We start from the raw sequence: 26451 nt of genomic DNA on the forward strand, positions 1-26451 counted from the left end.
GATCATTTCACATCACAACTTGTGTTATTAGCCTTCCTCCCACTCTATTTATACCTTCCTCTAAAATCACAAGCTTCATCTTCAAGGATCTTGAGGTCCTATCTCCATCTAACTTGCTGTTGCCATTCCTTTTTGATAAAGTGTATCAAAATGTCCCTCTTCAGAGTTAAAAGGAGGCACTATCTGCACATCTCCTCACCTGGGTTTAATTCCTGCTTCTTTCTACTAAAATTCTCTTTGTGGTTCTTCTTGCACTCCTGCTAGACAGTCTTAAAGCTCTTCTTAATGTGTAGCCAAAGGTCTGTGAGAATGAAGCTTGATGAAAATAGATTTCAATTAGATGTGCAGGTAGTTACTAGGAAGCTTCAGCAAATTTGTTGAATCCTGGCACTCATTTTGAGCAAACAAGTTTACTCAGAGTCCACCCTTCCCAGATACTTTTCTATTTGAAGTTCAGTAAACTGACAACTAGTTCACTTCAACACTAACTTAAAAGGTGCAACAAGATTTCCAAAAAGAACATAGGTGACTAGCAGAGTTAAAGTGAAAGTAGTCTTTTTGTAAATAGGAAGATGGTTCTCTCTGTACTTTAAGTCATATAATTGGCCTATGACAGATTTTCCACATGATATCTCATTCTTCAGGTCTTTATAAAAGCAGAGTCACAATAGGATCTGTTTAGGGTGAAGCTAGGGACTTGAAGAATAATAGAACAAGAAAGGAAGGACAAGCAATAAGGATGATGTCTAAATTCCATCCTTCTGTTACTACTGCTCACTCTCCAGAGGAGGAAACTAGTAGAAAGTTGATGCTCCAGTTGCTATGAAGTAGTGAGACAAATAATCAGAGAGGACATTCCCCAGGAAGAAAAATTGTGCATTGGTACCAATCATCTAGCTTAGAGTAAGTCTTGTGTACATCTCTGCCTGTGCAGATTCCCCGCTCTCTGGGGTCTATTTTATAGACCCAGTCTAATTTATAAACTTGATGACAAAAGGCTGTATTATCTGGGGTCAGCATAACACTGAGCAGTGGAAAAGCAAATACAGGGGATAGGTACAAGATGTTCTACACATTCATATTGGTATAATTTTTTTTGAGGAGACACAGGAATCAAATAGGGATTTTTGCCTCTTCTCATTCTGAGGGAAAACATAATGACCTTGGCATCTAGAAAATAAGCTCCAGTTCTGAAGATTGCAGTTATTACCCACAATAAGATTAGATTCTGCCCTGTGGGAACACATTTGTGTTCTGCAGTCAATTTGGGATTAACCTTTTCAGGACTGCTGAAGAATTAATTGGTTCTTAACCTCTCTCTCTGGCTGCCTTGGGCTCTAGAGGCTTCCATGTATTCCAAAGGAGCTTTGTACAGGGCAGCCAGCTGTGCAACTGTGGCTTATTTACCCATGCTTCTGGCTTAGATTCCTTCGAGTGTGAGAACTGGAAAAGGCAGCCCCTCCCAGAGAGCACACAAGCCCAGCCCAGCATACCAGGACTTGGTGTGGGTGGGGTCCATCCAGTGCATCAAATATGACAGTCCAGATAGGGGCTTAATTATAAAACCACCCCATGTCTGTTTCCTGCTCCACTGTGTTTCTCTTTTCTTCAATTGCCCCTGCTTTGTACATACTCCCACAGATAGGGGAAGTTATGAAAATTCTAAAAGTCCAAGAATTCAAGCTACCATTGCTACAGGAAATGTGGATGTTTTAAAGAAGTGCACAACTTAGTTTAAAAAGGTATTTATCAAAATGTTATCAGTGGTTATTTCTGTGAAAAGGGAATACTGGATATTTTTATTTTCTCTTTGTAGTTTCCTAAATTTTCCATCAGGACCATATATTTATTACTTATATAGATTTTTTTAAACTTCTTTTTTAAAAAAGATAACATTCCTAGATGAGTCATTTTTATTTCCTTGGTGCTCTATCTCCAAGCACTGTAGAACAGCCCAGAAAGTGTACAGAAAAACACCCAAGTGAGGAGTTTTCCACTTCCAGCATTATTGTTCTTTAAAATCATGGAGATAAAACAAAGGATGAAGATACAAACAGACTTTATCAGCAGGGCCTTAGCAACAAAATAATTCACTCCAGATGGTTCATATTAATACAGTTTGTGAAAATACTATTTACAGTGAGTGGTCGGAGTCACAAGAAGAAACAATGGATAATGAGGTATGACTGGGAAAATATTACTACCCCTAAAGCCAAGGGGTCAGTGGAAGTAATAGAGTTACCAGAGACCAATGAGTGCTAGAACCATGGAAGAGGAGCCCAGTAGGTGCTCCAGTTGTACAGGGATGCAACTGCTGCCAGAGACACAGAGCCAGAGGAGGGAGAGAGTAAGGGAGAAATATCCTGGCCCCCCTCTCTTCCTACTAGCTAATCTTTTACCATTTCTACTACCCCTTTACCATACTCAACTACAAGCCAAAAGGAAAAGAGCCAGGAATATAGACTCTGCAGGGGTAAACCTCCTAGGTCACTTCAGCATGGTCTACGCTTTTTATCACTCAGAAGTGATTCCTGTCCTTTGTACAAAGGAATAACTCTCAACTCCAACAGAGGACACAGAAAATTTATGAGACATCATATCATCATGAGGTGGTGTTGATTCAATTATATTCCTATATATGGGATTCCTATATATATATATGAAGCAAGGAAAGAGAAGTGAGAAAAAGCGATAACTGAGTAACATAAAATATGCATAACCTTTACAGTCCTTTAAATAAATGCCCTGGGGCAGTTGCCAAACAAGATAATAATTAGCCTCCTTTAGATCCACATTCTTATATGCTCCAAGTCCATAAGGACAGTTTGAGCCCAACATAGCACAAATTAGAGAAAGCCTCTACCTCAAAAGACTCATTAAGACTTCACCAGCCTGTATTGACAAGAGCACAGAAAGCATGTACAGAAGTGAGTTCTAAGGGTGTTGACCAAGGGGGAAGAAATATAAGACTTAATTAATAGGGTGAAATTCATTCACGTACTCACCTAGAATTCAAAATTTAAAGTGTTGGCTCAAGCAACAAGATATGTGGTAATAGTCTATTAAACTGGCTAATCAAAGTGTAGACAGAGATGGCCTGCAGTCACTGAAGTCAAAATGCCCAACCTTCTCTGATATCCTTCAGAAAGAGTTCAAAGGTTCAGGGAATTGGATATAATGGAATGGGTCTACTTGCAAACTATTTGGCTACCCCTAACCATACCTCCTGGGAAGATACCTATGATACTCCCCTCTCCAAGGCATTTAAGAAATGCATTGATGCCCTTCCACTTACCTCCCATTCCTGAGAATTCCATCTGAAAGCCATTGGGTGAGGGCAGAGCAAGAGAGGCATTTGGAAGGCAGGGCAGTTAGAGCCTGAGTGGGGCAAGAAAGGCATGACATAGGGTTATGGAGCCCAAGTAAGGTATGGAGGGCACCTATGCAGATATAAAGGGAATCACACATGGGGGCAGTCTAGCATGGAGTGTCAATGCCCAAATGGGGAAAGGAGGGGATTCATGCAGGGGCATAGTGTGCTAGCACCCAACTAGAGTCAGGAGAGTGTTCATACTAGAGGTCAGTTCAGCATGGGGAGTCACAGCCAGGGCAGACTGAGAAGGGCATTCCCAAGGAGAGGTGACCTTGCATGAGTTATCAGAGTCCAAATACAGTGAGGAAACCATCCACATGGAATGAAAGGAGCTGCCTCGTATGGGGAATCAAAGCCTCTTGAAGGGGGGGGTGGCCTGATGACAGAAAGGCATCAATGGAAGAAGTGGCCTGGAATGGGATATCCCAGCCTAAGTGGGGTTAAGAGGGTATCCATAATGGAGCACAACTCAGCATACAAAGTCAGAATTGGGCAGGATGAAGAAGGCATAAACACAGATGCAACTTGGTATGCAGTATCAGAGCCCAAATGGAGTAAGAAAGGTGTCCATGATGGCAAGCAGCCTTGTACAGGAAGTCAGATCCTGAACAAGATGAAGAGTGCATCCATAAGAGTAATATGGCAACCTAAAGCAAGATGTCAGAGCCTGAGAAGGCCAAGGAAGGCATACATTCATGGGTAAGGCCTGGAATGAGGTATGAGGCCTGGAATGAGGCCCAGGAAGGGTGAGAAGAGTCTCCATACAAGGAAAAGACTTACTAGCATGTGATGTGAGAGTCCAAACAGGATGAGAACGGTTTCCATATAGGTAAGGAAGAGAGGGATGTTTGAGCTACTGAGTGAGGATGATGTCTCCAGGGAGAGGCTGCCTCATGTGGGGTATCAGAGCCCAAACAGTATAAGAAAAGCATCCATGTGGGAAAAGGGACATCCTGGCATTGAGGGATCAGAACCTGAGCAGGAAAGGGTGTGAAAAGAATTCTTGCAAAGGGGTGGCCTGGCATGTGATGTCACAACCTATGTGTAGTTAAAAGTACATTCACACTGTGGAGGAGAGGTGGAGTGGGCAGTGTGCAATATCAGAAACTTAGTGGGGTGGAATGGGTATACCCACAAAAACATAGACTAGTATAGGGTGTCAGCAGCCAAGAAGGATGAGGAGAGCATCTATGTAAGCTACAAAATGGTTGCTGCTTCACTTCCATCCTCCAAATCTCCCACAAAAATCTCTTTTGTGACCACCTCAATAAGAAACATACAGAAAAGGGAATTTTTGAAAATGGAGTTCACCCTAACCAGCTGATGCATTACAATGTCAACAGATATACATAATGTGAATATAATCATGAACAAATATCAAAATAATCCAAATTGGGGGACAGTTTACAAAGTAACTGTAACCTTCAAAAGTTTCAAAATCATGAAAGTTAAGGACAGAATGAAGAATCATTATAGACTAAAAGTGACTAAAAGGACATTGCTATTTAATGCAATGTAGGATTCTGTCCTGAAACCCTTTGCTTTGAAGGATGATCGGCACAATTTGAATGAAGTCTGAGGATTATATGGTAATAATGTATCAGTGGTAAACTCCTGATACTGATTGTTGTCTTGTGATTATTTAGGAGAATGTCCTTGTTTATCAGAAATGCATACTTAAGTATCTGGGGAAATATGTGCTTTCAGTATTCTGAGGTAGAAGGGCAGCAGGTTGGCAACTTAGTGTCTAAAGGCCCCAAGAAAAAAAGGTTACTTATATTTGCAACTTTTCTGTAAGTTTTCTATATACTTGTGATTGTTTCAAAATAAAAAAAAAATTCATAAAAATACACATTACTAAGGGGAGTACCTGCATCCTTGACACACTCAGTAGTGGCCATACTCTGAAGGCCAGAGGTAATGATGGGAAATACTGCGGTGGAATTGGGTTCCCTGATCTCAAACAGAACTTAATAGGATCTCAAAGTGATAAAAATCAGGTGGCAGCCTAGCACAAAATAAGAACTATTACCACAATAAAACGCAGGGACAGAATGGTAATATGAGCGTTTTGACCCGTAAGAATCTATGGCAATGGTTAATTGATTTTAGCGTTCCTGGAAATGAAATAGAGTGTATGATTAGTCCACAAAAGTTCTGCTTGGCATATATGTGGAGAAAAATTATAGGTCTGCTAGGCAGAAACCTAACTTTCTTTGGTCACCATAGAGGAAATTCATGGCTCAGTTCCCAGTCATAAGCCAGTTCAGAGACCCCAATCAAATAAGGATCTTGCATTGGGGCGCCTGAGTGGCTCAGTCGGTTGAGCGTCTGACTTAGCCTCAGGTCATGACCTTGCGATCTGTGAGTTCAAGCCCTGCGTCAGACTCTGTGCTGACAGCTCAGAGCCTGGAGCCTGCTTCGGATTCTGTGTCTCCCTCTTCTCTGCCCCTCCCCCACTCATGCTCTGTCTCTCTCTCTCTCTCTCTCTCTCTGTCAAAAATAAGCAAAATATTTTTTAAAACTTAAAAAAAAATAAGGATCTTGCAAGGCAGCCACAAATATGTACTATGAATCTGCCCCCAAGGGTCTTATGGCAATTTATCAGGGTAACTGTACAGGGGAAAAAGAAATATCCAGACATTATAGGGATTATTAGATACTGGCTCTGAAGGAATGCTGATCCCTAAGCAACTGAAATAACCACTATTATCCACTGACAATAGGAAACCTATGAAGTTTAGATGATAGATGGAGTCTTGGCTTGAATGTCTTATGTTGGGACTAAGGACACATCCTACAGTTTTTTTTTCCCAAGACCCAGAATATATAATGGAAGTAGATAGACTTACTAACTGGCAGACCTCACAAAATGATTCTCTGACTCATGTGATGATAACTATTTATGGGAAGAAAATCCAATTGGAAGCCCCTGGAAGAGCCCCCACCCCTACCATGATAGTTAAGCCAAAAACATTATTGTGTCCCTGGGGGAACTGCAGAAACCAATGCCATATCAAAAATTAAGAGATGCTATAAAAAGCCAATTTCTACCAAGTCTCCATTTAACTCATCTGCTTGGCCACTGTAAGTCAGATGGTTTGTGGAAAATTAGAGTAAATTATCACAAATTTAAATTAGTGATACCATTTGAAACTGGAGTTCCATATGTGCCATCTGTGTTAGTATGCAGTTATTGACCCAGAAAATACATTCTTTTTCATTTCAATTAACAAGCAAAATCAGAAACAATTTACATTTACAGGGCAGAGACAACAGGATAACAATATACCTTTACTGTTGCCCCAGGCTATGTCAACTCTTCTGCTCACTGTCATACTCCAGAAATTACTTGATTGTCTTGATATCACAATGTAATAATAGTCCAGTATATTGATGATATTATGCTAAGTGAACCCAATGAGTATGAAAGAACAAAAAAATAAATATCTTAGCAAGACATATGTATGCCAGAGGGTAGGGGATAAACCTTCAGGTATCTGCCACATTGATGAAGTTTCTAAGGGTCAAGTGGTATGGCGTGTGTCTGTATATTCCTTATAAAATAGAATATACCCTCCTGCCCTTGTACCATATAACATGAATAAAGAGGGACAATGCTCAGTGAGCTTCTTTGAATTTTGAAGGTAATATTTACCATATTTGATTATGCTGCTCTGACCCATTTAACAGGAACCTTGTAGGGCTGCACTTTTGAATGAACCTCAAAACAAGAAACAGCTTTGAGACAGGTCCTGATTCCGGTGGAAGTTTATCTGACCCTTGGGTCTTACTGGGTCCCAGCAGACCCAATACTATTCTAAATTTCATGTCTGTGGCAGGCAGAGAAGCAGTATGAAACCTCTAGAAAGTACCAGTAGGAATCACTGTGAAGATCACTATCACTTATGAGTAAGGATATGCCCTCCTCTATTGCCAACTTCTCTGCATTTGAAAAAATACCTACTGGTTTACTATTGGACCCTGGTAGGGACTGACCACCTGACCATAAGATACAAAGGGACTATACAAACCACATTTTTTTTTCATAAACTGAGTACTATCTGGTCCACCAAATCATAGTTCCTCACACAATGTAGCGTTTTGTTAAAGGTAGAAGTGAAGAAATTTCATATCCAGAATGACATATAGGGAGCACTGTAGATCCACTGCAGAAGCAAGCAAAACTGATTAAAATAATTTTAAAAGCCAACCATTTAAAGTCCCTGGAAATTGTCATAGGGTAAATAGCAAATGCAGAAACATTTATTTAAGAAAATCTACTAAAACCCAGTAAGAAAACCAAGAATCTGTAGCAGTTCAGCCAAGACACATTCCCTTCCTCCTCATACCCCAGCTGAGTTAAAATGGAGCTCCTCTCCAGGAGGATGTGGCCAAAAAGACATGTCTCTCTCACCCCTTACTTCAAATCAAGGGTTACTTCTTCACTGGGAGAAGCAAGCCACCAGCACTTTTTATTCCTTCCCACTCCCAGTTGAAAATGCTAAGTTCCTGGTGAATATGGCCAAGAAGTTGGGGCAGCAGCCTTCCCTTACCCAGCCCCTTCACAAGGCAGAGGTTCTACACCAGGCACAGCAGGCCAGAATACTGGGGCCCAAATCACCTTTGCTCCAGTCACTCTAAGTGTAAAGGCTCCATGTCAGGAGAAGAAAACTGAGAAGACCAGAGGCTTCTGTACTCATACAATACCCAGAGAATAGTTCAGAGATTTTTTTTCCTATGGGGAGAGGCAGCCCATAACAGAGAGTTCCAAAGTTCTCCTCCTAGGAACTGACTTAATTTGAAATGGTGTGTGGGGAAGTTCAAGATTAAACGTGGTCTTAGAAACAATAGACATTTTGGTAGTAAGAAATTGAAATATGGCCTTTTGTAGCAACGTGGATGGAACTGGAGAGTGTTATGAACACTGGGTGTTATATGGAAACCAATTTGACAATAAATTTCATATTTAAAAAAAAAGAAGAGACTGATAAATCCATTAAAGCAACATTGGTAAATAGTAGGATGACAAATTTCACAGAAAGAATTAGGGACTAAGACTAACCCTCCAGGGATCAGAACAAACTTCAAACCTGTGCCTCAGAAACTTTTCCTACAAAGGAGCCCAAATTTAATTGGATCAAACTGTAGAGCAATTTAAGCTCCAGGGAATTGTTTAAAACAATAGAACAATCAACCAGGCATTAGTGGAGTCCAACAATTGAGTGTGATATCAACAGAGGTAGATATCTTAACAGAAAGAACAGGAAGAGAGACATTTAGAGAACCTGCTGAAACATATGTTCAAGTCTGCACTATCTGAGAAGAAATATCAAAGGCTTCACACTGCCTGGAAAATACACTTTATTAAAATTGTCTAGTCAAGCTACTAAACAAATAAACAAGCAAACAACAACAAAAACAAACTAGAGGGGAAAATATCCAGACTTGCTACCTACCATATATTACCTAAAATGTCTGGTTTTCAACAAAAAATCATGATACATGCAAAAAAAAAAAAAAAAAAAAAAAGGAAAGAGTGACCCATATACAAGAAAAAATCAGACAATAAAAAGTGCCTAAGTGACCAAGATGTTGGGTTTAACAGAAAACAACTTCAAAGTAGCCATTATAAATATGTTCAAATAAGTAAAAGGAAATCATGCTTAAAGAAATACATGAAGGTATAATGACAATATCACATCAAATAGAGAATATCACTAAAGAGATAAAATTATAAAAAAGAACCAAATAGAAATTCTGAAGTTGAAAGTACAGTAATGTAAATGAAAAATTCAGGGGAGAGATTCAACAGTAGTTTGTATTGGAAGAAGAAAGAATTAGCAAAGTTGAAGACTGGTTAAGAGCTATCATATAATCTGAAAAGTAGAAGAACAGAGCAAAATAAACAGAGCCTCAGAGAAATGTGGGACACCATTAAGCACACCAACATACACATAATGTGAGTACTGGGAGGAGATGAGAAAGAGAGAAGCAGAAAACATTCAAAGAAATAATGGCTTAAAACTTCCAAAATTTGCTTAAAATGCAATTCTACATATCCAAGAATCTGTGAACTCAAATAGGATAAATACAAAAAGTTCATACCAAAATGCATTATGGTAAAAATGTCAATAGCAAAAGAGAAAATGAAAATCTTGAAAGTAACAAGAGAAAATGAACTCATCACATACAAGGAAATCCCATATGAAACAATGAAGGCCAAAAGGCTGTGGAATGACATATTCAATGTGTTGAATGAAAAAAACCTGTCAACCAAGAATCATATATCTTAAAAACTATCTTTCAAATGATGGCAAAATAGATATTCTAAGACAATGGAAAAACTGAGAAAATTCATTGCTACTAGATGTAACTTATAAGAAATATTAAAGAAAGCTCATCAAAGCAGAAAGCCAGTGACCACAGATGGTAATTTAAAACTACTCAGGAAAAAAAAAAAAAAAAAAAAACATTACTGGTAAAGGCATTTATACAATTATAAAAAATAGTATAATTGCTTATTTCTTCTCCTTTCTTATTTAAAAAGCAATTATATAAAACAATTTGTATATAATTGTATTTTTAAGTCTATTACATACATTAATGTAATAATATATATGATAACAACGGCAGACAGGAGTGGGTGGAAGAAAAGCTGTATTGGAATTCTGATGTGACTCAACTGTAACTCAAATCCATAAGAACAAGGGAAGACAACCAGAAATGGTACATAGGAAGGTTAAGACCACAAATTCTATAAATGTATACTTACTCTCCTTTCTTTTCTTGGCTTCTTTAATAGACACAAAATCATATAAAATAATAATTGTAATAATGTGCTGTTGGTTGGCAACATACAAATATAATATTATAACAATAATAGCATTAAAAAAGGGAAAGAGGAGGGACACCTGGATGGTTCAGTCGGTTGAGTGGCCCATTTCAGCTCAGTTCATGATCTCACGGTTCAGGTCATTATCTCACGGTTCAGTACAAGAGTTTGAGCCGGGCGTCGGGCTTGACGCTGTCAGTGCAGAGCTTGCTTCAGGTCCTCTGTCACACTCTCTCTCTGCCTCTCCCCTGCTCTCTCTCTCTCTCTCTCTCGCTCTCACAAGCACATGTGCGTGCTCTCTCTTTCTCTCTCTCAAAAATAAACATTTTAAAAAAGAGGAAATAGAGCTATACAAGGCTAATGTTTCTATACTCACTTGAATTGTTAGTATAAATTTGAAATCGATTCTCATAGGTTAAGATGTATATGGTAAGTCCTAGAGCAACCACTGAAAAAAATAAATATAAAAAGGTAATATAAATCCAATAAAAGATGAAATAAAAATATATAAGTATTACATAAAACTAAAAATATAAAAAATGATTAAAATAATTAAAATGTTACATTAAAAGTATTCATATAATGCAAAAGAAATAGTAAAAGAGAAATAAGTAACAAAAACACATGAGACTTGGAAAACATAAAATTTAAAATGGCAGATATAAATCCAACTATATCAATAATAACATTAAATGTAAATGAATTAAACAGTATAACCAAAAGGCAGAAATTGTCAGACTGGATTAAAAAATAGGTCCAACTACATGCTGTGCACTGGAAGCATACTTTAAATTCAAAGGTACAAATAGCCTGAATGTAAAATGATGGAAAAAGTTAAATAATGCAAACAGCAACTATAAGAAAGCTGGAGTGCAATACAAATGTCAGCAAATATGAGTTTAAAACAAAAAAGTCACTAAAGGTAAAGATGGGCATTTTATAATGACAAAATGATTAATCTTTCAGAAGATATAACAATTACAAACTTATAGGCCTAATAAAAGAGGTCCTAAAATAAATGAAGCAAAAACTGACAGAAATGAAGCAAGAAATACACAATGTAACATCATAATTGCAGAGTTCAATTACCCACCACACATAATGGACTTTAGACTCTCTAAACACAGTGTGTAATAATTGGAGACTACAATACTCCACTTTCAACAATGGATAGAAAAACCAGACAGAAGATCACCAAGGAAACACAAGACTTGAACAACACTATAAATCAAATAGACCTAACGGATATCTATAACACTCCATCTGACTACAGCAAAATACATATTATTTTCAAGTGCACATGGGACATTCTCTAGGATAGGCCTTATGCTAAGCCATAAAACAAGCCTCAATACATTTAAAAGGATTTAAGTCACACAAAGTATGCTCTCCTATAAAAATGAAGTGAAATAATGAATTAATAAAAGAACATATGTCGGAAATCCACAAATATGTAGGAATTAAACAACAGATCCCTAAATAAATGATGATGAAAGAAACAATTATAAGAACAATTAGAAAATACTTTGAGTTGAAAGAAATGAAGACACATCATACCAAAACTTATGAGACAGAGCTTAAAGAGTGCTTAGAGAGAAAATTGTAGTGTAAATGTCTACACTAAAAAAAGAAGAAAATCTCAAATAAATAATGTAACTATCGACTTTAAGATACTGGAAAAAGAAAACCCTAAATCAAAAACAAATAGAAGGTAAAATAATAAAGATTAGAGTGGGAAAAAATGAAATAGAAAATAGAAAAACATACAGAAAAACAGTGAAACAGTTTTTTGAAAAGGCATAAAATTGACACACGTTTAACTACAGTACCAAGGCAAAAACTGAAAAGATTCAAATTACTGAAATCAGGAATTATGGATGGGTAATGAACACTAATCTTACAGAAGTAAAAAGAATTATAAGATGATATTATGAAAAATTGTATACCAAATAATTATATAACCTAGATGAAATTAACACATTTCTAGGAAAACAGAAACTACCAAAACTGACTCAAGAATTTCTAGAAAATCTAAATAGATCTATAACAAGAAAATACATTGAATCAGTAATCAAAAAGCTACCCCCCCCCAAAAAAAAGTCAAAATCCAGATAACTCTTCTAGTGAATCACCAAATATTTAAAGAAGAATTGATATGACTTATACACAAACTGTTCCCAAAAATGAAAAAAAACAGAACAGTTTCCAACTCACACTGACACCAGTATTACTCTGATACTAAAGCCAGGCAACCACATCACATAAAAAAATTATAGACTGGGGTGCCTGGGTGGCTCAGTTGGTTAAGCATCCAACTCTTGATTTCAGCTCAGGTCATGATCTTATGGTTCATGAGATCAAGCCCCACTTAGGGCTCTGTGTTGACAGGGCAGAGACTGCTTGGTATTCTCTCTCTCTCTCTCTCTCTCTCTCTCTCTAAAAATAAATAAACATTTTTGAAAAATTACAGACCAATATTCCTAATGAATATACATGCAAAACTCCTCAACAAAATACTAGCAAGCTGAATCCAGCTTGATATAAAAAAAGATTACACATTATGACCAAATGGGATTCTGTCCCAGTAATGCAATTAGTTTAACATCTGAAAATCAATATAATACAAAATATCAATATAATTAAGGACAAAAATTACATAATCAGCACAACCGATGCAGATACGCATGTGACAAAATTTATCAACCTTTTAAGATAAAAATAATTAACAAACTAAGAGTAGAAGGTGACTTCCTCAGCCTGATAAACAGCATCTATGAAAACCCCACAACTAACATCATACTTAATGGTGAAAGACTGCATGCTTTCCCCTAAAATAAGGAACAACACAAAAATGTTGCTCTTGCCACTTCTACTTGACATCATACTGGAGGTTCTGCCCAGGGCTATTAATCTAGACAAAGAAACAAAAGTCATACAGTTTGAAATGAAGAACCAAAACATTCTATCTGTAGATGGCATAACCTTATATATAAAAAACTCAAGTAATCCAAACATACACACACACATACACACACACACACAAACTATTTGAGCTAATAAATGAGCTCAATAAGGTTTCAGAATACAAGAGTAATACACAAAAATCTAAACGTATTTATGAAAATATGATTGGATTTTTGTAAATCCAAAAATCAATTGTATTTATACAATGAACAATATGAACATAAAAATAAGAAAACAGGGGCACCTGGTGGCTCAGTAGTTAAGTATCTGACTCTTGGTTTCCGCTCAGGTCATGATCTCACAGTTTGTGAGCTTTGTGAGCTTGAGCCCCGCAACGGGGCTCCGTGCTGACAGTGCAGAGCCTACTTGAGATTCTCTGTCTCCCTCTCCCTGCACCTCCCTGCTCATGTTCTGTCTCTCTCTCAAAAATAAATAAACATTAAAAATAATTGGGGCCCCTGGGTGGCTCAGTCGGTTGGGTATCTGACTCTTGGTTTCAGTCAGGTCATGATCTCATGGTTCCTGGGTTTGAGCCCCACATCAGGCTCCACACTGACAGTATGGAGCCTGCTTGGGATTCTCTCTCTCTCCCTCTCTCTGCCCCTCCCCCCTCACATGCATGCATGTGCATGCTTGCTTTCTCTCAATCAAACAATCAGTCAATAATGGGCAATGTACCTGATTGTCACCTGGGCGGCTCGGTCAGTTAAGCATCCAACTCTTGGTTTCAGCTCAGGTCATGATCTCACTATTAGTGAGTTTGAGCCCCGAGTTGGGCTCTGTGTTGACAGTGCAGATCCTGCTTAGGATTCTCTCTCTCTGCCCCTCCCCAAGTCATTCCCTCTTTCTTTATCTCTCTCTCTCTCTCTCTCTCTCTCTCTCTCTCAATACAAAAGTAAACTTAAGAACAAAGGGGGTGCCTGGGTGGCTCAGTCGGTTGGGCATCCAGCTCTTGATTTGGACTCAGGTTATGATTTCACGGTTCGTGAGATTAAGCCCTGTGTCAGGCTCTGTGCTGACACCATGTAGCCTGCTTGGGATTCCCTCTCTCCCTCTCTCTCTTTGTCCCTCCCCTGCTTGTACTTTCTCTCTCTGTGTCTTTCTCAAAATAAATAAATAAACATGAAAAAGAAAAAGTGCAATGGACCTGAATAGCCATTTTTCCATAGAAGGCAGACAAATGGTGAACAAGTACATGAAAAGGTGCTCAACATTACTAATCATCCCAGGAAATGCAAATCAAAACCACAATGAGATATCACCTCATGCCTTTTAGGATGACTTTTATCAAAGAGACAATAGCTGGGCCACATTCGACTTCAGCTAGGGTCATGATCTCACAGCTTGTGGGTTCAAGCCCCATGCTGGGCTCTGCTCTCAAAGCAGAGCTTGCTTCAGATCCTCTGTCTCCTTCTCTCTCTACCCCTCCCCCATTTTCTCTCTCAAAAAATAAATAAACATTGAAAAAAAGACAATAGGGGTGCCTCTGGGTGGCTCAGTCGGTTAAGCGTCTGACTTCATGGTCTCACAGTTCGTGAGTTTGAGCCCCGCATCAGGCTGTCAGTGCAGAGCCCACTTGGATCCTCTGTCCCCTTCTCTCTCTGCCCCTCCCCTGCTCATTCTCTCTCTCTCTCTCTCTCTCTCTCTCTCTCTCTCTCTCAATTTCTCTCTAAAATAAATAAACATTAAAAAATATAATAACTAACAGTTGTTGGTGGGGATGTGGAGAAATTAGATCCCTTGTACACTGTTGGTGGAAATGTAAATTTGTACAGCCATTATGGAAAAAAAGTATGGAGATTCCTCATAAAATAAAAATAAAACTACTGTATGGTCTAGCAATCCCACTTCTGGGTATATATCCAAAGGAAATGAAATTAGTATATTTTTTTAAAAGTTTATCTATTTTGAGAGACAGAGACACAGCACATGATTGGGGAGGGACAGAGAGAGATGGGCAGTGAGAGAGAATTGCAAGTAGGCTCTGAACTGCCAGCACAGAGCCCAACGTGGGCCTTGAACCAATGAACCATGAGATCAGGACCTGAGCCAAAGTCAAGAGTGGGACTCTCAACCGACTGACCCACCCAGGCACTCTGGAAATGAAATTAGTATCTTGAAGAGATGTCTACTCGTCCCTTCTCACTGTAGAATTTTCATAATAGCCAAGTCATGGAAACAACTTAAATGTCCATCAATGAATGAATGGATAAAGATGTAATGCGCACGCGCACGTGCGTGCGCACACGCACACACACACAGGAAAATTATTTAGCCCTAAAAAGAATGAAATACTGCCATTTGCTACAATACTGATGAACCTAGAGGATACTATGCTAAGTGAAATTAGTGTAAAAAAAATACTGTTTGGTCTCACTTATATATGGAATCTAATGGGAAAAAAACCCATAGAAACAGACAGTAGGAATGTGGCTACCAGGTGCTTGGGGGTGGGATAGACGTTGGAAGGCTTATGAAGGTGTACCAGCCTTCAGTTTTAAATGAAAACTCCATGGGAATCTAATGTACATGTTATAATGTACATGGTGACTGCAGTTTATAATAGTGTATTGTGTACTTGAAATTTGCTAAGAGACTAGACCTTATTACCATACATAAAAAAGGTAACTGTGTGAGGTGATAGACATGTTAGTTAACCTGGTTTTGAGAACAATTTCAGAAATTATATGTATGTCAAATTATCTCACTGTAAATTTTAAATATATAGTTTAATTTGTCAATTATACCTCAAAAAAGCTGCTCCAAAACTTTTGGGATTCTGAAAAAGCCATACTAAGAGAGAAGTTTATAGTGTTAAATGCTTGAATTTAAAAAGTAGAGGGGTACAAGAGACTCATTTTAGACCTGAGGACACCTTTAGATTGAGAGTGAGGGGATGGAGAACTATTTATCATGCTACTGGAAGCCAAAAGAAAGCTGGAGTAGCCATACTTATATCAGACAAACTAGACTTTAAATTAAAGCCTGGAACAAGAGATGAAGAAGGACATTATATAATAATTACAGGGTCTATCCATCAGGAAGAGCTAACAATTATAAATGTCTATGCGCCGAATATGGGAGCCCCCAAATGTATAAAACAATTACTCATAAACATAAGCAACCTTATTGATAAGAATATGGTAATTGCAGGGGACTTTAACACCCCACTTACAGAAATGGATAGATCATTTAGACACACGGTCAATAAACAAACAAGGGCCCTGAATGAGACATTGGATCAGATGGACTTGACAGATATATTTAGAACTCTGCATCCCAAAGCAACAGAATATACTTTCTTCTCGAGTGCACATGGAACATTCTCCAAGATAAACCACATAATGGGTCACAAAACAGCCCTTCATAAGTCTAAAAGAATTGAAATCATACCATGCACACTTTCAGACCACAATGCTATGAAGCTTGAAATCAACCACAGAAAACAGTCTGGAAAACCTCCAAAAGCATGAAGGTTAAAGAACACCCTACTAACGAATGAGTGGGTCAACCAGGCAATTAGAGAAGAAATTAAAAAATATATGGAAACAAACAAAAATGAAAATACAACAATCCAAACGCTTTGGGACGCAGCGAAGGCAGTCCTGAGAGGAAAATACATTGCAATCCAGGCCTACCTCAAGAAACAAGAAAAATCCCAAATACAAAATCTAACAGCACACCTAAAGGAACTAGAAGCAGAACAGCAAAGGCAGCCTAAACCCAGCAGAAGAAGAGAAATAATAAAGATCAGAGCAGAAATAAACAATATAGAATCTAAAAAAACTGTAGAGCAGATCAACGAAACCAAGAGTTGGTTTTTTGAAAAAATAAACAAAATTGACAAACCTCTAGCCAGGCTTCTCAAAAAGAAAAGGGAGATGACCCAAATAGATAAAATCATGAATGAAAATGGAATTATTACAACCAATCCCTCAGAGATACAAACAATTATCAGGGAATACTATGAAAAATTATATGCCAACAAACTGGACAACCTGGAAGAAATGGACAAATTCCTAAACACCCACACGCTTCCAAAACTCAATCAGGAGGAAATAGAAAGCTTGAACAGACCCATAACCAGCGAAGAAATGGAATCGGTTATCAAAAATCTCCCAACAAATAAGAGTCCAGGACCAGAGGGGTTCCCAGGGGAGTTCTACCAGACGTTTAAAGCAGAGATAATACCTATCCTTCTCAAGCTATTCCAAGAAATAGAAGGGGAAGGAAAACTTCCAGACTCATTCTATGAAGCCAGTATTACTTTGATTCCTAAACCAGACAGAGGCCCACTAAAAAAAGAGAACTACAGGCCAATATCCCTGATGAATATGGATGCAAAAATTCTCAATAAGATACTAGCAAATCGAATTCAACGGCATATAAAAATAATTATTCACCATGATCAAGTGGGATTCATTCCTGGGCTGCAGGGCTGGTACAACATTGGCAAATCAATCAACGTGATACATCACATTGACAAAAAAAAAAAAGAGAAGAACCATATGATCCTGTCAATCGATGCAGAAAAGGCCTTTGACAAAATCCAGCACCCTTTCTTAATAAAAACCCTTGAGAAAGTCGGGATAGAAGGAACATACTTAAAGATCATAAAAGCCATTTATGAAAAACCCACAGCTAACATCATCCTCAAGGGGAAAAACTGAGAGCTTTCTCCCTGAGATCAGGAACACGACAGGGATGCCCACTCTCACCGCTGTTGTTTAACATAGTGTTGGAAGTGCTAGCATCAGCAGTCAGACAACAAAAGGAAATCAAAGGCATCCAAATTGGCAAAGATGAAGTCAAGCTTTCGCTTTTTGCAGATGACATGATATTATACATGGAAAATCCGATAGACTCCACCAAAAGTCTGCTAGAACTGATACATGAATTCAGCAAAGTTGCAGGATACAAAATCAATGTACAGAAATCAGTTGCATTCTTAAACACTAACAATGAAGCAACAGAAAGACAAATAAAGAAACTGATCCCATTCACAATTGCACCAAGAAGCATAAAATACCTAGGAATAAATCTAACCAAAGATGTAAAAGATCTGTATGCTGAAAACTATAGAAAACTTATGAAGGTAATTGAAGAAGATTTAAAGAAATGGAAAGACATTCACTGCTCATGGATTGGAAGAATAAATATTGTCAAAATGTCAATACTACCCAAAGCTATCTACACATTCCATGCAATCCCAATCAAAATTGCACCAGCATTCTTCTCAAAACTAGAACAAGCAATCCTAAAATTCATATGGAACCACAAAAGGCCCCAAATAGCCAAAGGAATTTTGAAGAAGACCAAAGCAGGAGGCATCACAATCCCAGACTTTAGCCTCTACTACAAAGCTGTCATCATCAAGACAGCATGGTATTGGCACAAAAACAGACACAGAGACCAATGGAATAGAATAGAAACCCCAGAACTAGACCCACAAACGTATGGCCAACTCATCTTTGACAAAGCAGGAAAGAACATCCAATGGAAAAAAGACAGTCTCTTTAACAAATGGTGATGGGAGAACTGGACAGCAACATGCAGAAGGTTGAAACTAGACCACTTTCTCACACCATTCACAAAAATAAACTCAAAATGGATAAAGGACCTGAATGTGAGACAGGAAACCATCAAAACCTTAGAGGAGAAAGCAGGAAAAGACCTCTCTGACCTCAGCCATAGCAATCTCTTACTCGACACATCCCCAAAGGCAAGGGAATTAAAAGCAAAAGTGAATTACTGGGACCTTATGAAGATAAAAAGCTTCTGCACAGCAAAGGAAACAACCAGCAAAACTAAAAGGCAACCAACGGAATGGGAAAAGATATTTGCAAATGACATATCGGAAAAAGGGCTAGTATCCAAAATCTATAAAGAGCTCACCAAACTCCACACCCGAAAAACAAATAACCCAGTGAAGAAATGGGCAGAAAACATGAATAGACACTTCTCTAAAGAAGACATCCGGATGGCCAACAGGCACATGAAAAGATGTTCAACGTCGCTCCTTATCAGGGAAATACAAATCAAAACCACACTCAGATATCACCTCACGCCAGTCAGAGTGGCCAAAATGAACAAGTCAGGAGACTATAGATGCTGGAGAGGATGTAGAGAAACGGGAACCCTCTTGCACTGTTGGCGGGAATGCAAATTGGTGCAGCCGCTCTGGAAAGCAATGTGGAGGTTCCTCAGAAAATTAAAAATAGACCTACCCTATGACCCAGCAATAGCACTGCTAGGAATTTATCCAAGGGATACAGGAGTACTGATGCATAGGGGCACTTGTACCCCAATGTTCATAGCAGCACTCTCAACAATAGCCAAATTATGGAAAGAGCCTAAATGTCCATCAACTGATGAATGGATAAAGAAATTGTGGTTTATATACACAATGGAATACTACGTGGCAATGACAAAAAATGAAATATGGCCTTTTGTAGCAACGTGGATGGAACTGGAGAGTGTGATGCTAAGTGAAATAAGCCATACAGAGAAAGACAGATACCATATGTTTTCACTCTTATGTGGATCCTGAGAAACTTAACAGAAAGCCATGGGGGAGGAGAAGCAAAAAAAAAAAGAGGTTAGAGTGGGAGAGAGCCAAAGCATAGGAGACTGTTAAAAACTGAGAACAAACTGAGGGTTGATGGGGGGTGGGAGGGAGAGGAGGGTGGGTGATGGGTATTGAGGAGGGCACCTTTTGGGATGAGTACTGGGTTTTGTATGGAAACCAATTTGACAATAAATTTCATATATTAAAAAAAATAAAATAAAATAAAATAAAATAAAATAAAATAAAATAAAAATAAAAATAATAAAAAAGTAAAATAAAATAAAAAGTAGAGGGGTGCCTGGGTGGCTCAGCTGGTTGAGCATCTAACTTCAGCTCAGGTCATGATCTCACAGCTTGTGAGGTCAAGCCCCACATCGGGCTCTATGCTGACAGCTCAGAGCCTGGGGCCTGTTTCAGATTCTGTGTCTCCTTCTCTCTCTGCCCCTCACCCACTCATACTCTGTCTCACTTTCAAAAATAAATACACATTAAAAAATTTTTAACAAAAAATAAAATAAAAAAGTAGAAAGATCTCACATCAACAACTGACCTTTAATGTTAAGGAACTAGAAAAAAAAACTAACCCTGATGTTAGCAGGAGGGAAATAATAAAGATTAAAACAGAGATAAAAGAAATAAAGAATAGAAAAACTAGAAAAATAGTGAAACCAAGAGATATTTTTTAAACCATCAACAAAACTGACAAGCCATTAACTAGACTAAGAAAAAAAGATTCAAATAACTAAAATTAGAAATTTTAGAGGGACATTATAATGGATGCAACAGCAATAAAAAGGATTATACGAAGTTATGAACAATTACACACTAACAAATTGGATAACCTAGAATAAGTGGACATATTCCTACAAACATACACCTACCAAAACTGAATCATGTAGACATGATGCAGACAGACATAACTAGTAAGTGGATTAGAGCAGTAATAAAAAGCCTTCTGAAAAGAAAAGCTAAGGACCAGATGGCTTCACTGGGAATTCTACCAAACTTTTAAAGAACAATTAATACAAAGCTTCTTCAAACTCTTTCAAAGAATTGAAGTGGAGGGAACACTTCGAAACTCCTTTTATGAGGTCAGCATTTTCCTTATACCAAAAGCAAACACAAGGAAACTACAGACCAATATCTCTGATAAGCATTAATGCAAAAATACTCAACAAAATTCTAGTGAACCAATTCAACAGCACATTAAAAGGAGTATTATGATCAAATGGGATTTATACCCGGAAATCAAGAGTGGCTCAACATACGAAAATCAATTAATGTAATATATATGAATAGAATGAAGGATAGAACCACATAATCTCAATTGATGCAGAAAAGGCATTTGAAAAAATTCAACATCCTTTCATGATGAAAACACTCAAGTAACTAGGAATAGAGGAAACTACTTCAACATAACAAAAGCCAAGTATGAAAAGCCTACAATTAACATTATACTCATTGGTGAAATACTGAAAACATTTCTTTTAAGATCTAAGCAATGATGTCCACTCTTACCACTGTTATTAAAAATACTACTGGGATGCCTGGGTGGCTCAGTCGGTAAGTGGCCCACTTTGGCTCAGGTCATGATCTCGTGGTTTGTGGGTTCGAGCCCCACATCAGGCTCTGTTGTTGACTCTGTTGCTCCCTCTCTCTCTGGCTCTCCCCTGCTCACACTCTGTGCCTCTCTCTTCCAAAAATGAATAAATGTTTAAAAAAATAGTACTGAAAGTTCTAAACAGAATAATCAGGCACAAGAAGAAATAAAAGGCATCCAAACTGGAAAGGAAGAAGTAAAATTATCTCTGTTCACAGCTGACGTGATCTTACATATAAAAACTTTAATGATTCCACACACACACACAAAAATTGTCAAGACCAATATATGATTTTAGCAAAGTCGCAGGATACAAAATTGGCAAACAAAAATGAGTTGTATTTCTCTACACTAACAATGACCAATTCAAAAAGGAAATTAAGCAACATTACTTCTGTGTATATATCCAAAAGAACTAAAATCAGAACCTCAGAGATACTGCTCTTCTGTGTTCATTGCCACATTATTCACGATAGCCAAGATATGGAAACAACATAAGTATTTGTCAAAGGATGAATGGATAAAGAATATATGGCATATATATGTAATAAATATCATTTAGCCTTAAATGTTGTCATTTGTGACAAAATGGACGAACCTGGAGGACACTATGCTGAGTGAAATAAGCCAGACAAAGACAAATATTGCATGATCTCCTTCCATGTCAAATCGGGGCTCTTCGGTGGCTCAGTTGGTTGAGGGTCCTACTCTTGATTTCAGCTCAGGTCATGATCTCACAGTTTTGTGAGCCTGAGCCCTGCATCAGGCTGTGCTGGCAGCCCAAAGCTTCCTTTGGATTGTTTCTCCCTCTCCCTCTCTCTCTGCCTCTCCTCCACTGACACTGTCTCTGTTTCTCTCAAACAAATAAATAAACCTTAAAAATAAATAAATAAATAAATAAATAAATAAATAAATAAATAAATAATAAGTAGAATGGTGGTTGCTAAGGGCTGGGAGGTTGATGGCAGAGATAGGGAGACGATGGTCAAAGCATACAAGTTTTCAGTTAAGCAGGATGCATAAGTTCTGAAGATCTAATGTACAGCAATGATGACTATAGATTATAATACTGTATTGTTTACTTGAAATTTGCTAAGAGAGTAGATCGTGAATGTTCTGACCACAGAAAAAAAGAAAGTAAAATGGTAACTATGTGAGGTAATAGACATGTTAATTAGCTTGATTATGGTAATCATTTCACAATGTATATGTATATCAGAATACCATGTTGTATATCTTAAGTATATGTAATTTCTCTTTGTTAATTAATACCTCTATGAAGATGAAAAATAACATACTTATATATCAAAATAGGTTCTAAATTAAGGTCATATTTTTTTGTTTTTAATTTGATAATATATTTTACTTAACCCAATATTATTATGTCAATATATAATCATGTTTATTTTTAAAACATTAAGTTAAACAATAATGCTACATACCAAAGCCATTAGGACCACTAAATTCGTGTTTAAAGATAAACAAATAGAGATCATTAAAGCTAAAATCCATCTTCAATTTTTCTTCTGAGACTGTAAGATTTCAAAACCCAAAGAAAAATATGCATTAGTTGATCTATGTAAAATGTCTACATCAACTAATAAATGATGGTCAATAAACTACAGGTATGAAATGTATGGGAAGTTCAGTTAAATTTTTTCAGATATTTGAAGCCCAAGTAATAATTTGTTAACAAATAATTCAAGCCTTGAACTCAAAGGTAAAAGCCTTTTTTAAAAATTACATCTTAAAATTACTCACAGTGAAAAATATTGTATAAAGTTATAAACTATATCCATGTAAAGTTATAAATTGTACCCATGGATTTAGTCACTAAAAACATTTTCTCTTTCTATAGGGATGATTGCAGATATCCAGTTATCTAGGAGGCAGAAAATATCCTATTTCTAATTGTTCATTAAAGACAGCATTGATTTTATTCAATTCTAAATTGTTTCTAAGATTGTGAACTGTTTAATATACTAGTTGATTTTCAATATCCCAGAATATAGTTTTATTTTTACCTAAATATAAAAATAACCAGAAAAGCAGGTGGTATTAATGAGCAGTCTATGTCATCTTCTATAAAAGGGATGAAAGGTTTATAACTAACATTTACAGTTTGTTGAAACTGATTAGGGAGCTAAATTATTGATACTCATTGAAAGAGTGAACACCTTTCTAAATAAACATCTAATATAGTCCTATATCAAAATATGAATAACTTTTACTAAGAGTCTGTTTGTAAATACTTCAGTATTTAAATATAAATGTTCATGAAACAAAAAAATAGCAAAGTTGATTGCTACTACAATGTATTAACTTGTAACAAAAAGGCAAGATGTTATATTAAGATACTTCAATAAAGAATAGGCATACAGGTTGGAAAGGAAATAATAAAACTCTATTTCACTGACATGGTTGTCTACATAGTTAGTCCGAAGCAAACTACAAAAAAAAAAAAAAAAACCCTCCAGGAAATAATAATTTCATTTGGCAAGGTCAGTAGATACAAGTTCAACACAAAAAAAATCAATCATATTTTCGTATATCACTAATGAACAATTTGAAAACTGAAATTAAAAACAATACCATTTATAATAGGTTCAAATAAATAAAGTATGTAGGTATAATTTTAACAAACCGTATGCAGTATCTGTATGGTGGGAAGCACAAAATACTGATGAAAGAAATAACGAAAAGCTAAATATATGGAAAGACATGTCATGTTCATGAATTCAAATACCCAACATTATAACAATGCCAACCTTCCCAAATTGATATGTAAGTTTTAATGCAGTTACAATCAATACTCTAGCAGGACTTTTTGTAGCTATAGACAAGCTGATTGCAAAATTTATATGGAATGCAAAGGAACTAACATAGCCAAGACAATTTTTAAAAAGAAAAATAAAGTTGATGGAATTACGTGATTTATTATAAAAATACATAATATAAAATTTACCATCTTAACCATTTTAAGTGTACACTTCAATGTATAAATTTGTAATGTTAGTGCCTGACATTAAGCTTTTGATTGCCAAGGCATCCATTTTAAAGACATCCATCTCAAAGAAACATATTGCCAGCTACTGAACTAGATAAAGAACAAGGCTATTCCACCCACGAAGTTCCCGTTTCAGAAAGCCCTGATTGACCTAGGTAACTGACCATTTGAGCGATTCTGTGTTTCTCTTCCTGTATTTTAATTCCTAATCTTATGTTTTAAATTCACCAATACAGAGTGAACCCATAAAACCCTAGGCACCCCCTCCTCAACCCCAATAACTGGAGAACTCCAGGTCTATGTTCTCTCTTTTTCAGCTTCAATCTTGCTGTGTAACTTCTCATGTGCCATGGACTCTCCAGGATTTATGAGTCATGAACATTTTTTCAAAGTTTCCTGATGGCTGTTGCTGTGGTAGATCTTGCAATAATAACAAGAACCACAAGGGCTAGTCCAGCCACAACACTGACTCTGGTTGGGGGATATGCCTATGGGGGCTCACCACAAGCACAACAGGCCCAGATGAGTGGTCCCAAGCATTGCTAACTGATACCATCACTATTAACACACTGAGGCTGACACAAATCAATTAGCTTAGTCAGCAGGATTGCAGGATTGCTCTTGTAATTAACTGAAGGGAATGCCCTTTAGCAGCAACTAACTTAATAACTGGTTAACCCAGGTGGGAAGGGAAGGTAGCACTGCTTACTGGAGACCTGTCCTGCCGCTTTGTGCTTTTGCATATTGCCTCTGTTGTGTGCTGCCTGCAGTATCCATCCTAAAATGTCACTGCTGCCATAATAATTCCACAATCTCCCCAGAGCAACGTGATCAAGGCCATATGGTCTAATGAGACAATTAGACCACTAATTATAAAGCCCTTAATTGACTATTAGTATGTGTGAGGGTCCTCCATGCCTCAAGGCCAAGGGAATCTAAGGACAGTGGACTTGATCACGAGCTATTGTTACTGCACAAGGAGAGTCTCAAGGCTAAAGACATGAGGAAAGATGTTATCCTAGGTAAAGAGGAAAGAGACCTCTGCCTGTGACCGCTGAGTTGGTGGGTCCAGTGAGGACTATGTGTCAACCCAGATGACTAAAATAGCCTTGCAACAGGAGACCAATGGCACCATGAAAAGGGAAATTCAGCAGGGACCTATTGTCTCTGTCTCAGTGCTTCAACTTGATGCTGTTGCTCTTCATCCCCTGACCTGATAGGATATTGTGGGTCCAATCCCTGGTGTTATGTCACTAAAAAATTACTATACAAATATAAAACTCCTGAACATCTGGTGCTAGCATCTCCTAAGAACCCCAAGGAGGTATACTAGCTCCTTCATAAATGCAAAACCCCTATGAAGATTCCCAGGTATTTCTTAGTGCCTTGGTATACCAACAGGCCAAGGCTTTGGTATTATGCTCCAGAGGTGTAGGGAATTTTTCCAAAGATTCTGCATCTTGTGCTAGTGAAGACTGATTCCAGTCCTGGGGAAGTGGATTGGGACACCCAAGAAAGGGAAGTGGCTGCCAATGAAGAAGGCTTACAGGATGTCATCCATAAATTTTTCTGGGAACACGTAAGGGTAAGGTATGTAAATCAGAAAGTAGAATCTGAGATCAGAAAATATACCTTAACTGAAATTAAAACCTTTTTTAAACAATTTCATGCAGCAGGAAGGAGAAAAGGGAACTTATTAGCTATTATGGGTTTTTCTAATAGCCTCTGAATTGTTACTTACAGCTGCCAAAATTCTTGAACTGACTGGTATCTCTAAAGACCCTAAAATCCATAAATTTCTCAAACATACATCTAGACTATATGTCCACTTCCTCTGGGACCACAGATCCTGGGCTCCCTTGCCTTTCCTTTAAATGGAGCAGAACCAAGAAACATGCCTCATAAGGCTTCTCTGCCACCAAAAGAAAATCTGACAGGGTTATCAAATCCTCTGTTGAGGTTGAAGAGGGAGAAGAGAATGCAAAGGCCCACTGGAGCCACTGATATTTGTACCATGGCCCTTCCTCTCCTCACATGGATAATTATTGCCTGGTATTATGCCCATTTTTCCTTCACAGTAATAACTGCTAAAGTTCACAGTGAA

General features: G+C 37.6%; 1 protein-coding gene across 3 annotated transcripts in view; it reads right to left on the reverse strand.

Moving 5' to 3' along the window:
- SYTL4 (synaptotagmin like 4) overlaps window positions 1-26451 on the reverse strand; it is a 210671-nt gene that overhangs the window by 69958 nt on the left and 114262 nt on the right. The window lies entirely within an intron of this gene.

Source organism: Felis catus, chromosome X, assembly GCF_018350175.1.
Source record: "Felis catus isolate Fca126 chromosome X, F.catus_Fca126_mat1.0, whole genome shotgun sequence".
Lineage (NCBI taxonomy): Eukaryota > Metazoa > Chordata > Mammalia > Carnivora > Felidae > Felis > Felis catus.